We start from the raw sequence: 12,130 nt of genomic DNA, 5'->3' as shown, positions 1-12,130 counted from the left end.
TGTAAGGATACATATTTCTTATAGAATATATATTTTGATTAAATGAACTTCTGAGAGAAAAACAACATCATTGAATCATTAGTTTAAAAATAACAAGATCCTTGTATATTCATGAACATTTGAATGTAGATTCATACATATATTCTTACAGAATAATAGTCTTATACATTTTAATACAATTATATATATTCTAACCAGAATGTCATAAAAATGAAATAAATTCTTAAAACACATAACATGGTTAAATATACAATTCTTGAACAAATGCACTTGATCTTCTTCAATGGTTCAAAGTCGACTTAATTTCAACCATTCGTACAATGATGAACGGTATCAACAAAGAACACGCCTGCAAGTTGCAAATGACCATTAGAAAACATAGCAATTATATGCTTCATAAGATATTTAAAGGCAAAGAGGCTCCCATTAGTGGAGATCTCATTTTTGCAACTAAATGTGGAAATTTCATCACCAAAATTTCAGGTTAGTGACTTGAAGAACATGTTACATCCATTTTTGGTTGGCATTGGTGGTGGGAAAGAAGCAATACATAATATACAAAAATAAAAATAAATCTAGAAAATACGAAGCAAAATCGAAATTCAGAAAATCAAATGGATACTCAAATCAGAAATCACAAATAAGCTTCTTGAACTCAGAACCTGGATATCGCATATTAAAGATTACTAAACTAGAAACCGAGATCCACCATATTCTCAAGTCAACATAAATCATTAGTAACAATATGAATACGAGGCCGAAGACAAACACACATTTCATATTATTCAGGCCCTTCACGAAGCTTTGGGACGGTTTATGTGCCTAATTTTCTCTTGAGAGTCATCACATGTTCACCCATCAAAATATTATGCTTGAAGAAGAAGATCGCCCACATATTAAATTAAATTGCCACTAAAACTCAAGTTTTTATCTCTCAAATATTTGATCAAACACTTTGAGTGCAAAATATACACTTGTTTGAAAAATAAAAATAAAGGGAATGTACCTTAATTCACACTACTAAGAAAATCCCTTCAAGCATTCAGGATCTCGTTTTGCCCGTTCTTGAAACTTCTTAAACCACTAATCCAAGATATCCATTGGTACCGCTAATTTTCTTCCATCAACTCCACAAAACGATTCCATAAAATTAAACAAATTCTTGCCAACCTTCATAGCTAGCCTTTCGATGCTTTTCTCTGTTCCCACATCAAGTGATGGGAGAGAGGCAAGCTCTTCAATGAAAATGTTGATTTTTGCTGAGAGGGCGACGTCGGGGGCGGTGACCTGTTTCTAAGTCCTTCGGTGCCTGGATCAAGCACATGGGGGGGAGAGGATGGCAGAAGAGTGGGCTAGGGTTACCGCATCGCCGAATTGGTAAGGAGAGTCGTATGATTTGACGTAGAAAAATAGGGCTTTGTCGGGTGGAAGAGTAACGCTATTGAAGAGGAAGATGCAGACTTGGCAAATTGAATCATACGCCTCACCTGTAAAATAGGTGGGTCTCGCTAGTATTACGCGGAATGGGTGGTGGTGTTATAGGAACGATTGTAGATAAAAGAGAGAAATTAGGTTAAAAGTGAATGTTAGCATGATTATAGGGAGTATTTGTGAAATTTATTTATCAAATTACTAAATTATCCTTATTTATTTTAATTTTGATTGGTCTATGTAGAGACCCATTTTTATAACGAATGGTGAATGCGAAAGAAAGATATCTCGAGATTAGTCGTGTTTTTGGAAGTATGAACACGAAGAACATAATATGAGTTCATAAAAATAAACTAAGAATAAGAGAGAATAATAATGATGAATCATGAAGAACATGGTGGGAGAGAAACTCTCCCTAGGTGGGGAGAACCTACCACTTTCTCTCTCTAGAATTACATTTTGAGAATTGTAACTCTTCTAAGAGAAAATGAGAAATGAGCTAGCTAAGGAAATAAATGACCAACTCTCCCTTTATATAGGAGGGAGAGTATTTACACCATAAATACAATAAAAGGAAAATATAACCTAACTATCACTCATTATTTGTGGAGCATTTACATGCCCCAACATTCTCTCCCTAAATGCTTACAAATGAAGAGAGATACAATAAGTGATACAAGGATATAATACAGTAATCCAACTAGCAAGTGTGGTAATAAAATGAAATCAAGTGCTGAAATATCTCTGAAACTCTGAAGTGTCTATGAAGTCTGAAACTGACCATGAATCTCTGAAATGAAGGTCTTCGGCTTCAAAGCACAACCAATGAAGTAGAAAAAATAAGATCCAAATCTTCAAACCAGTCATAATCACCCGAAGAAGGAGGTCACCATGAGCAAGTAGAAGATCCAATAAAAGAAACACTTCGTCTTCAAAAGTCTGAAAAACATCTCGAGTCATTCTTCAAAGAATAACCTGCTAAACATGTGAAGCATCCATAAAATGTAGTCCGGATAAAAATAATGTGAGTCCAAAAACATGGTCCAACGATGCCAAAAATTTGATCCAAGGATCAAAAATAAGTGTCACGTCACATCGCTAAAATAATCTTCGTCTTCAACATACCATAAATCCAAACTCGTGAAACCATAAAATCTGAACTAGATGCGAACACAAAATCATCCTGTAGTAGAGTCCGAATAATAAATAATCTGAATCGGAAAACATCGAGTAATGCCAAAAATTTGATCCGTAAAGACCAAAAATAAGTGTCACATCGCATCACTAAATAAATAATCGTCTTCAGAAGTCTTCAAAATCCAAACTCAAACAATCATAATAACCAAATCCGGATGATATTCTCTCCCTATTTTATATAACCAATGACCGGATATCAAAAATCAACAAATCATCGGATGGAGAGTGTCGGATACCAAGAGCTAAGATAAGCTCTCCCTAGATGTATGAAGTGTCTCGATAAGAAACGAGAAAGAGTAAAATAAATACTCTTGCGGTCATGAGAAAGCGGGTGACATAGTTGCTGAAACTGTGCTGAGAAAATCTGTTGTGCCAAAAATATATCCAAATATCAAAACTGCGGTGCCGGAACACTTGAAGTGGTCTTCAATAGAGAGTAAAGTCCACAAGCTCAAGATACATGATTCGTCAACCAAAAATCAAGAGCGCCAAGTCATAATATCCCATATAGTGAAGAATGCGAAACAACTTTGTTGATCAATCGCCGTTGCGGTGCAAGCATCACAAAAAGATAATATGAAGTCCGACTGCGGTAGGAGTATTCTTCCAATAATAATAACCGGCATGAAGTAGCCAATGTGACAATCTATGGGTAGGTTGTGGCAAAAATTGGTGTTAAAAAATAATTGGTTTTAATAAAAAAAAAATTGGTTATAATAAAAAAAATTGGCTAAATAAAAAAATTGGTGTTAAAAAAAATTGGCTAAATAAAAAAAAAATTGGCTGAAAAAAAATTAATTAAAAAAAATAATGTAGAAAAAAAATATGAATTAAAAAAATCTAGAAAAAAAAGGGTTTAAAAAAAAGGGGAGGGGAGGAAAAAGGTGGGGGAGGAGGAAGAAGAAAGGAGAAGGAAGAAGGAGGGGGGAGGAGGAGGAAGGGTTGAAGGAGAAGAAGGAGGAGGAGGGAGGAGGAGGAAGGGTTGAAGGAGAAGAAGGAGGAGGAGGGAGGAGGGGGCGCTGGAGAGAGGAGGGAAGAGGAGAGGGAGGAAATTCGAAGTGAGGATAGGAGGCGGGTGAAGGTGATTGCGAGTGGAGGTGGTCTTGGGTGCGGATGGGTGGGCTGCGGATGGAGCTGGCTTGGGTGCGGATGCATGGAATGCGTGATTGCGGTAGGCGTGAGCAGTCAAGCGATTGCGGTGCGAGGAGCTGATAGGCATTGCGGTGCGAGACTGCTGAACTGCGGATAGCATTTGCCTGCGGATCAGGGTTCGGTCCGAGGTTGCGGTCCGAGCCAGGAGGGATCTGAAGTTGTGGTCACTTGGCTGCTGACCTCGGCTGCTGATGGGACAATGATGACCTCGGATCAAGGCATAAGAGGGGCTGGTGAGAGGCTTCTTAGGGGACTCCGGTAGGCAGTTTTTGGCTGCGGTTCGGGGGTCCGGAAGGGGCTGAACAGGTGACGAAAAATGCTCTTTTTTCATGAAAAATGGTACCGCAAAGGCCATTTATTCATACTTTAATAAGGGAATCTTTTTATAAAGCATTTAAGTCAACAAGTGGGTCTTGGGAAGGCAAAAGGAAGAGTATACAGGGGGTTTTTAGGAGACAAAAGGTGATGGGATTGGACTATGTCACATTGTTTTTGTCTTTTTGAGGGAGTAAATAGTGGAATACTCTTTACCCAAAAGAGTAACAAGGACAATATGTTTTATGTAAACAATACATTACGTCCAAACAATTCAAATTGAAGATCTACAGCAACTAAAAATATGAGAATCAAGAGTTTCATACCTCACAATGATAAAGTTGCTGGAAGATAAAATCTCCAAAAAAAATGCTTTTCTCCACTTTCTTCAAGAATAATAAGCCCATTAAATTTGTGTCTTCTCATTTCCAAGAACAGATACCTCCTGGAACAATTTCTTCAACATTTTGGAGACCACAAAAATAATTTCTTCTCCCATTTTTGTACACTTCTTCAACAGAAAAGTAATAAGAACATGAAGAAGATCAATTTTTCCAGCAATAATAAAACGATCAGCAGCAGCAACTTTTATTTTTGCTAAGATAGAATCACCCAAAAGATAGAACTAAAAAAGAACTTCATAAAAAAAATTCCGGTTTACAACCCGAAAATTTTTCTTGCAGAAACACGGAAAAATCACAAGATAATCACCGAACGGGAGTCGTTCCCCTGAACTAATCGTGAGATCTTCAAGGTACGGCTCTGATACCAATTGTAGAGACCCATTTTTATAACGAACGGTGAATGCGAAAGAAATATATCTCGAGATTAGTCGTGTTTTTGGAAGTATGAACACGACGAACACAATATGAGTTCATAAAAATAAACTAAGAATAAGAGAGAATAATAATGATGAATCATGAAGAACATGGAGGGAGAGAAACTCTCCCTAGGAGGGGAGAACCCACCACTTTCTCTCTCTAGCATTATATTTTGAGAATTGTAACTCTTCTAAGAAAAATGAGAAATGAGCTAGCTTAACTAAGGAAATAAATGACCAACTCTCCGTTTATATAGGAGGGAGAGTATTTACACCATAAATACAATAAAGAGAAAATATAACCTAACTATCACTCATTATTTGTGGAGCATTTACATGCGCCTACAATTATTCCTACATCTACACAATTAGGGATGTCAACGGGGGCAAACGGGACGGGGATTGCATCCCCCGCCCCCGCCCCCGCCCCCGAAATCTCCATCCTTTCCTCCCCCGCCCCCGCCCCCGAATTCCCCTTCTGACCCCCGCCCCCGCCCCCGGTTGATTTTGGGTTAACGTATTTGGGCTAAAATAAGTTCTTGTTTGGGCTAAAAGAAACTATTTTTCGGGTAACAAATAGATATTTATAACATAATTTTACATGTTACAAACAACTTAAAAACATGTTTTTTGTTGAACTTTTATACGTAAAAATCATTTTATTGTTTATTATACTTATATAATTAATATATGTCAATTTATATAATTTGTTAACGGGGCCCCCACGGGGGTTTCGGGATGGGACTACCAACCCCCGCCCCCGCCCCCGCCCCCGTCCCTAATTTTTTTCAACAAATGCCCCCATACGGGACAGGGCCCCCACGGGATCGGGGTCTCACGGGACTTTTTGACATCCCTATACACAATAGTTAGTTCGAATACTTGAACCTACCTCTCTCTCTCTCTCTCTTTATATATATATATATATATATATATATATATATATATATATATATATGATTTGGTAAAACAAGTGTGTTATTATTTTAAATAACTAGTTTTTATCAAACACATATATAACCATTTTTAAAATTATATAAATATTTAAATAATAGATTAAAACGTTTATATAAAATACTAATTATTATTTTTCACTTATTCTCCCCTGAAAGCATTAAAGTGTGTTAAAAGTGGGGTCGTGAACTCACTTTCAAAGTGCGCGTAGAAATTGTTATTGAGATAAGAAACCATATTGTGATTCGGGACTTCACAAACGAAACCTCCTTTCAACCTAACGAATTACGATGGTTGTAGACCGAGCAAAAGAGAGTCGGGAAACTGCCCTTTTTCTGTCGTCGGAGGTTGACAAAGTTTGCTAGAATACCACGGAATTTCACCGGAAAACCGGTTGCCAAAGGCGGTTTTCTGTCGTCAGAGGGGGTTGCTGGTCAGAGCTCCAGTTGGAAGAAGGGAGGCAACATGTAGTGTCTCGTGGTGGCATAAGGCAGAGGGATAATGGCCGATGGTGGTTCGGTCGCCGAAGATGCTAGCCGAGAGAGAGAGAGAGAGAGAGAGAGTGAGTGAAGATTTTGGAGAGATAGAAAGAGATTTCGGTGGGAGAAAGGGTAGCTAATCTCTCCATTTTATAGCCTTCAAGAAGAAGTGAGGAATTGACACTTGTTACACCCACATCGCACCAAGCGGATCCACCACAATCGCGACACGTGTCGTCGTCTCAAACCACATGCGTAAATCCAACAAAAAATGACTTCTCGTGTTTTTTCGTAAGCATTAGTTCGGTGTCCTGAATATAGGGTTTCCAAATATGTAAACAAAATTTTATAACGAAAGAATAAACTCTATCAAAAATGTGTTTGAAATCGGAATTCAATTATATTCTGGTTATCATGATTAAAGAGTGTTTGCGAAAGTGTTATAACTTTGTGATATGAAACTTTCAAAAATGGAAACAAATATTAGAGGGTTTTCTGATTCCAAAAATACGTTCAAAAATACTTAATGAAATGTGTATCTAACCCTACGAGTTGCTTTAAAGTTCATTTACTGGAAAACCAATTATATTACTGATTTGCTTCCTTAAAATGGTCATAACTTCTCGAACGATCTTTGTTTTGGACGTTCTTTATATCCACATAATCTTATGTACATACTCTATCCGTTTAGAGTGCCATTTGTACATGAAAATACTTAATAAAAAATTTTGTTTTTAATGTATTAATTATGTATTATGAATCGTGTTTGTTCGTCAATGATCTACAACCATCGAAGATCAAAGTAATCTGCATGCATATCTAAGTATAAAAACTTTATTTGTATTGAAAAGTGTGGAATACATTACATTAGGTCACAATTATTATAAGGGAGTTCGTAGTGATTTGATCGGCGGACGTTGACCTAAATTTACCATTTGTCACAATCCACAATAAGCAAATGATTAATAATTAGTATATAATGCAAATAACCATATCATATAACCATCAATCAATGATTTCGAAAATAAGAAACTTAATTATATGATCCAATAAAAAACAAACGACACATATATGATTAAATGAACTAGGATTAAAAAAAATCCATAGGATCCACAATAAACAAAATGAACACAACAACAAAATATTTAACAATTCAAAATTTTCAAGGTTTTGTTTCTTTGAAACATTAGATCGAACACCTTGTGAGCATCATTATATCAAGTTTCACTTTGATGCTTTTATGTAAATTCTAACAGACGTTCTGGTCAAAAGAATTGATGCCTTCCATAGAATAACAATCCCCTATATATAGGGATAAATACAAATAATACAGCTACATAATATGTAGATAAAATATGAATGGATATTTAACAATCCTAATTTTATATATATATATATATATATATATGTATGTATGTATGTATGTATCCTATATCTGTGTAATCGGCTACTATTCCCCTGCAGTTTGAGCGGGATGAGGTCGGACACTCAAACTGGATCTTAACATCTGGTACAAGTAGCGTGGCAAGCCTTTCGTGAATATGTCGGCATACTGCATGGATGTAGGGATGTGCAGAACTCGAACTTCACCAATACGAACCTTCTCACGCATAAAGTGTATATCAATTTCCACATGTTTTGTGCGTTGGTGTTGAACCGGGTTCTGTGACAGACAGACCGCAGAAACATTGTCATTATATACAATTGTCGCCTTTCGTAGCGGTACATGAAGCTCAAGTAAGATATTTAGAAGCCAAGTAGTCTCCGAAACGGCGTTAGCAACCCCCCGATACTCAGCCTCAACGTTGGAGCGGGAAATAGTAGGTTGTCGCTTAGAAGACCATGAGACAAGGTTATTGCCAGGAAATACACAATAAACTGAGGTAGACCTGCGAGAATCGGGGCATCCACCCCAATCGGCATCAGAGTAGGTTGTCAATGTGTGAGACGGGGATGTAACAAGTTGTAAACCATAAGCAATGGTGCCTTGGAGGTACCAGAAAATCTTCTTCATGAACTGAAAGTGGGGCTCACGTGGAGCATGCATGAAAAGGCATACCTGTTGAAGGGCATATGCAATGTTTGGACTAGTAAATGTCAAGTATTATAGAGCACCGGCAAGTGTCCGATATAAGGTACCATCGGGAAGAGGAGATCTTGTTGTGGCACTGAGTTTAGTGGACGTATCCACTGGGGTAATGCAGGGTTTACATGAAGCCATAAAAGCTCGTTGAAGTATATCACGAGTATAAGAAGCTTGCGATAAAAATAAACTGTGTTGATCACGTGTGGCAGTGATACCCAGAAAATGGTGAAGAGTGCCTAAATCAGTCATGGCAAACTCCTGTGAAAGAGAGGTAATAATGCTGCGTAGAAAACCAGTGTCAGAAGCAGTCAAGATAATGTCATCCATGTATAACAATAGGTAGGCATGATGTTGTCTGTGCTGATAAACAAATAGTGAAGAATCACAAGTACTACTCCGGACACCATGAGAAGTGATAAAGGTTGCAAACCGAGTATACCAGGCACGAGGAGCCTGTTTGAGTCCATACAAATATTTCCGAAGTCGACATACATGAGAAGGAAAGCGAGCATCCACAAATCCTGGAGGTTGATGCATAAAAACAGTCTCATAGAGATCTCCATGTAGAAATGCATTCTTGACATCCAATTGATGTATCAGCCAACCCCGTGATATAGCTAGACTAAGAACAATGTGAATAGTAGTTGGTTCTACAATCGGACTAAATGTCTCGTGATAGTCAATTCCCACAGTTTGGGATTTCCCATGTCGAGTGATCCATTTGCTTTAAACTTATGGCGAAACAACCACATACACCTGATAACGGGGTTATATGTTGGTCGAGGAACTAGTTCCCATGTTCCATTTGCTTGTAATGTGTTAGAATAAACTTCCATAGCTAGTAACCAATTTGGGTCAGACAGGGCTATAGAGACAGAATTAGGAATAGGTGAGATGGGTGGTGTGGAAGTGGTGGGAAGATTTAGGCGAGGAACTGGTTTGGTAACCCCTGCCTTGGCACGAGTAGTCATCGGATGTACAGAGTCGGGTGGGTTTGGTGGTGGGGCCATAGAAGGGTGGTCAGAGTAAGGTAACAAGGAGGCGGTAGAAGGTTGGTGATATTCTGTTTCAGTGGTGAGGGGTAGGATAGTGGAGACAGGTGGAGCGGTGCGTGGTGCTTTTGATTAGCGAGAATATGTAAGTATGGGAGAGTTATGTGGTGGGGGCGGTGGGAGGAGATGGTGGGGTTAAAGGTTGGTAAGTGTTTGATGTGGGAAGGTTTGGTATGTAGGAAATCAATGGAAATAGTGGATCATCGAGGAAGTCATAGGACTGGGGAGGAGATGAGTCGGCAAAGGGAAACGAGGTCTCATCGAAGGTAACGTGACAAGACAAATGGACTTTGCTGATAGAAGGGTCATAACAATGATATCCACGAAAATTGTCTAGGTAGCCAAGGAAAACACATTTAAGGAGCGAGTTTGAAGCTTGTGACATTGAGTAGTTGATGTGTTTGGATAGCATGTGCACCCGAAAGTGCGAAGATGATTGTAAGAGGGGTGGCGGCCAAAAAGGGCAAATGAAGGTGTGGAAAAATTGAGGTGTTTTGTAGGAAGGATATTATGCAGATATGAGGCGGTGTGAAGTGCTTCAACCCAAAAGGATTGGGGAAGCGAGGCATGAGTGAGAAGGGTACAAATGATGTCATTAAGACGACAGATCATCCGTTCAACCCGTCTATTTTGTTGGGACATTTATGGGCAAGAGAAACGGAAAACAAGACCGTGAGTTTGGGCTATAGTTTTAAACTCATTATTGTCAAATTCACCACCGAGATTACATTGGAAAGATTTAATTTTATGATTAAACTGAGTTTGGATTAATTTATAGGACTTTTTGAAATTGACAAATGTGTCAGATTTATATTTGAGGGGATAAACCCATATATAATGAGTGAAATTATCAATAAGAACCACATAATATTTGTAACCTATTTTGCTCAATACAGGATATGTCCAAAGATTACAATGAATAATATCAAATGGAGTGAAAGTGACTGTCTATGAATCAAAGAATGGCAACCGAGTATGTTTAGATAATTGGCAAGCATTACATAAAGATGACCCAATAGTATTATTGCATGAAATGTAAAAATTAGAACGAAGCACATCTAAAACTTGGGCACTCAGATGACCCAATATGGTGTGCCATCGGTCTTGAGAGGTAGCAAGAAGATCAGATGAGCATACTGGTGTTGTGAAAGGGTATAGATCGCCCGTGCTTTCATGACGAGAAAGAAGTGCTCCAGTCTTGAGGTCCTTTACAGAGAAACCAGATGGGTCAAATTCAACTGAAATTTGGTTATATATGGTAAACTTGCGAACACATAATAATTTTTTGATAATGGTAGGAGTGAATAAAATATTTTTTAAGGCATATGAACGAGATGGGGGTGTGGTGCATGGTATGGCCTGACCCATGAATTGGTAGACTAGACCCATTACCGACAAAAATGGACTTTATAGGTGAAATAGACATGTGAGTGGAGATTTTACTTGGGTCCAGTGTAAGGTGTGTTGAGGCACCGGAGTCTATATACCAAGCTGGATTAGGTGAGTTGAGATTGACCTGTTGTATTGTCTAGGCTAAGTCAGAGGGTCAATAGTCTGAGTAACCATTAAAAGATGGACTAGGGGCTGCCATCGAGGTTGAGAGAGACTATAACGGAGGCTGCCCGTATGACCCATGTTGTTGTTGATGTTGCCTTAGTGGTTGAGAAGGATTGTTGGACCCAAACGTATGATTAACCCAACCAGGTGGGTTCAATCCATGTGATTGGTGTGGTGATGGTGGCGGGTTCCAGGTCTGTTGGTTCCATTGGTTCCAAGGCTGCTGTCCATGACCTCGGCCCCTAAAATTCCGGCCACGAGCCCGACCATTTGCACCACGTCCACGACCATTCTGTTTGTTGTTGTCGAGTGCTCGGGTAGTTGGAGGCTTGACTATGATTTCCTTAAGCCCCTGTGGAGTTGCCTGGATAGTTGTGGTAGTTGTGGTTGTTGGAGGATTGGTTGCCATTCTGTTTCCCATGAGGGAGAACTTTGATTAATGTATGCCCCTACAACATCAAATTCCGGTGGTAATCCCCAAACCATTTGCAAAACGAGTATGGATTCGGTGACCGGATTGTCAACATCTCCAATTTGACCTACTAAATCTTTGAGTTTCTGGCAGTAGGCTTCCATTGATGAACATACTCCAAGAGTGAGATTGGAGAATTCCTGTTCGAGAGCTGCAACACGTGAACCTTTGTTGTTGAGAAAGTTAGCCTTCAATTTTTTCCAGGCAGCTTGATCTGTGGTGTCATTCTCCAAGATTCAGACCATAAGCTCTTCAGACAGGGTGCTATAGATCCATTATAAGACCAGGGAATCGATATCCACCCACTGGTTATAAGCAGGGTTGGTCTCTGTCGGCGGAGGAGTGTCATTAATGTGAGTGAGTACCTTGTAGGCTTTGGCATAGAGACGGAACAACTTAGTCCATGAGGAATACGTAACTCTGGTGCCATCTAAGGTTCGAATCGTTGTCTGAACAATTGTTATAGTGTACGCATGATGCAAGGTCGTGGCCTTTACCTCACCTGATCCAGAATCATCTTTGGTCATGGAGAATAGCGATGGCGATGGAAGATCAACAAAACCGTAGCTTTGATTGATAGAGGTAGGCGCTGTAGGATTTTAGGGTTTGTTTACT

The 12,130-nt window shown here is 39.0% G+C and overlaps 1 pseudogene; it reads right to left on the bottom strand.

The window, feature by feature from the left end:
• Positions 1–1,020: 1,020 nt before the first annotated feature.
• Positions 1,021–8,761, bottom strand: LOC145059913 (uncharacterized; annotated as a pseudogene).
• Between the last annotated feature and the right edge of the window lie 3,369 nt (positions 8,762–12,130).

The sequence above is a fragment of the Lactuca serriola genome, chromosome 6, assembly GCF_051521515.1.
Source record: "Lactuca serriola cultivar US96UC23 chromosome 6, Lser_US96UC23_V15, whole genome shotgun sequence".
NCBI classification, from domain to species: domain Eukaryota; kingdom Viridiplantae; phylum Streptophyta; class Magnoliopsida; order Asterales; family Asteraceae; genus Lactuca; species Lactuca serriola.
This window is presented reverse-complemented; position numbering and strand designations above follow the sequence as displayed.